General features: G+C 44.8%; 1 long non-coding RNA gene across 1 annotated transcript; it reads right to left on the reverse strand.

The window, feature by feature from the left end:
* Nucleotides 1-1,349: 1,349 nt before the first annotated feature.
* On the reverse strand, nucleotides 1,350-1,765 carry LOC120725672. Its single transcript, XR_005694172.1, has 2 exons — nucleotides 1,668-1,765; nucleotides 1,350-1,574 (listed from the first exon to the last, which is right to left on the reverse strand). It is a non-coding gene; the product is annotated as an uncharacterized LOC120725672 (long non-coding RNA).
* Nucleotides 1,766-2,647: the final 882 nt, after the last annotated feature.

Here is a 2,647-nt window from a genome sequence, read left to right on the forward strand (position 1 = left end):
TCTACAGAGTGCTATGAATATATCTACAGCAGTGGAAGCATAGCTCTCTGAACAGACTGTAACAGTGAACAGTGTAGGCACTATAACAGAGACTCTGTCAGTGTCCTAAAACTATAGCAGTAACCAATGTGAGCATGTGGTGAATGTTGAGAATGAAATGATCATGGTCACTGGGAGGAGGAGTGTAGAAGGGTTCAGTGAGTGAACTGAGTTCAGTAGGGTGACAGCTGTGGGGGAGGAGCTCTTCCTAAACCTGCTGGCTTTAGTCTGAAGGCTCCTGTAACACCTTCTGGAGGAGAGGAGCTGGAAGAGTTTATTGGCAGGATGAGAGGAGTCCCTGAGAATGATGCATGCTCGGCATAGACATCTCTTCTTGTGGACATCCTCAATGGCAGGAAGTGGAGTCCCTGTGGTGAAAACTGCCCAACCAGTGCCTTGTGGCCAGCAACAGAGCAGTTCCCATACCACACTGTGACACAGTAGGTCAGGATGCTCTCTATCACATAGTGGTAGAAGTTAACCAGTATGTCAGCAGACAGGTGGTTCTTCTTCAGTGTCCTCAAGAAAAAGAGGCGCTGAGGGGCCTTCTTGACCAGGCTGGAGGTGTTAGTTTACCAGGTGAGATTCTCAGAGATGTGAGTCCCCAAGAACTTGAAGCTGGAGACCTGTTCAACAGCTGTGCCATTTATGTAGATGGGGACATGGGGGTCTCTGTTCTCCCTCCTGAAATCCACAATGAGCTCTTTGGTTTTGCTGGTATTCAGGAGCAGGTTATTGTCAGCACCACACAGCTAGGTGCTTTACTCTTCCCAGTAGCAGACTCATCATTGTCTCTGATGAGACAGTCACCGCGGTGTCATCTGCAGACTGGATGATGGAGTTGGATCCGGACCGAGGTCTGCAGTCATAGAGGAACGGGCTCAGCACACAGCCCTGTGGAGTGCCAGTGTTGAGTGTGATGGTGGTAGAGCAGTTATGGCCTGACCTTACATGCCAGGGTCTGTTGGTCAGAAAGTCCATGATCCAGGTACAGATAATAATAATAATAATAATGGATTGCATTTATATAGCGTCTTGCCCAAGGACACAACGACCAGGGGGATCAAACCGGCAACCTTTCGGTTATAGATGAGCTTCCCAATCCCCTGAACCACGGTCGCCTGGAGTTGCTGAGTCCAAAATCCACAAGTTTGGTGATCAGCTTGGAGGGAATGACTGTACTGAATGCTGAGCTGAAGTCAACAAACAGCATTCTTACAGAAGTATTGCATAAATATCTGAGTACACGTTGGAAGAAACTGCATTCCCAGATCACATCCAGTGTGTGCTGGAAAATTTGCAACGATTCTACAAAAATGTTCCACGTGGTTGTTTTTTTTCTTCCTACTGGTGATGATCCAGTGGAGCTCCAGTCACTCCAGGCTCCCTTGTGGTGCCACAAAACAAACAAACTCGTGCGTCCATGACTGATCCTGCTGCTTCACTTCTGTATGACTTGATCTTTTCATCACGGTTCACTTTGGACAAGCAGGAAACAGAGGTGACGCTGACTTGTGGCTTTGCAGGATGATTCCCTTTAACAACAAGAGCATGCACACAGTTTGTTTTAGGCCACCATGAATAGCTCACATTGTAAATGACAAAGAGATACTGTAGCTTCCACTCACTGTGGCAGGATGGCTCGTAGGAGGTGATTACACTCTGCTTCATTGGGTTCCAGTTCAGATTATGGGACAACACATGGAAAGACAGAAACTGGGAACAAATGTTAGAAAAATGTTTACTGTTAGAAAACATTCAGTGAACAATATCAATTTTTCTGTTTGGCAAACTTCAAATCTGAGTCTCCAGAAGCCAGTCAGACAGTAGAGTTGGTATAAACAGAGAGAGGAGATGAAGCTTCTTTTAGACAGAGGAAGGAAAATATTTAGATTCACTTGAAAGGATAATTCTGTATTTTTAGCACTTTCCACTTTCACTTTCATGCCATTAAGCTCTAATTAGCTTTAATTTCACTTCAAATACACGAACACAGAAAAGTAAGAGTGTGATTCTGCCAAAGATAAAACCTAAAATGTAGCATTGTGAAAGGTCCCTGCTCACTGACCCCTCTGTCTCTTCACTGCTGTATATGTGCTGGATTATTTGGACTACATTGCATTGTACAGTTAGACTATGATTGTATCGGTGGGGCTTAAAAACAATGACATTTGTCCACTCACTCACAGTGGATTCATTTTCAAAGATCAGCACTTCTTTAGGGCTGATCTGGAGACATTAACTGGCTCTAGGTGACAGAAAGCGCTGCAAGGACTGAGAAAAAACAGGATTAATCCCTTTTTGGTGCACATCATGACAGCTGGGATTCATGTATGTGTGTAGTATGTGTTGAGGTTTTCTCTTGTGGACTGAGGTCCATACTGGCGGTGAGATTTGTATTGAGCGTGCAGTGCAGAGTGATCAGACACACGTGCTGTTCCACAAACAGGATGTTTTTATTGTAGTCACTGTAGCAAGTGAGATCAGTGAGAAATGAACCAGGAGAGGTGGAAGGAAAAGATCAAACAACAGATCTTAAGTCCATGATACAATCTGAATGAAGAGAAAAGGCTCACTGTGTGGAAGGCGAGATACTCGTCATTTTCTG

This window comes from Simochromis diagramma, unplaced genomic scaffold (assembly GCF_900408965.1).
Source record: "Simochromis diagramma unplaced genomic scaffold, fSimDia1.1 OVJJ01000631.1, whole genome shotgun sequence".
NCBI classification, from domain to species: domain Eukaryota; kingdom Metazoa; phylum Chordata; class Actinopteri; order Cichliformes; family Cichlidae; genus Simochromis; species Simochromis diagramma.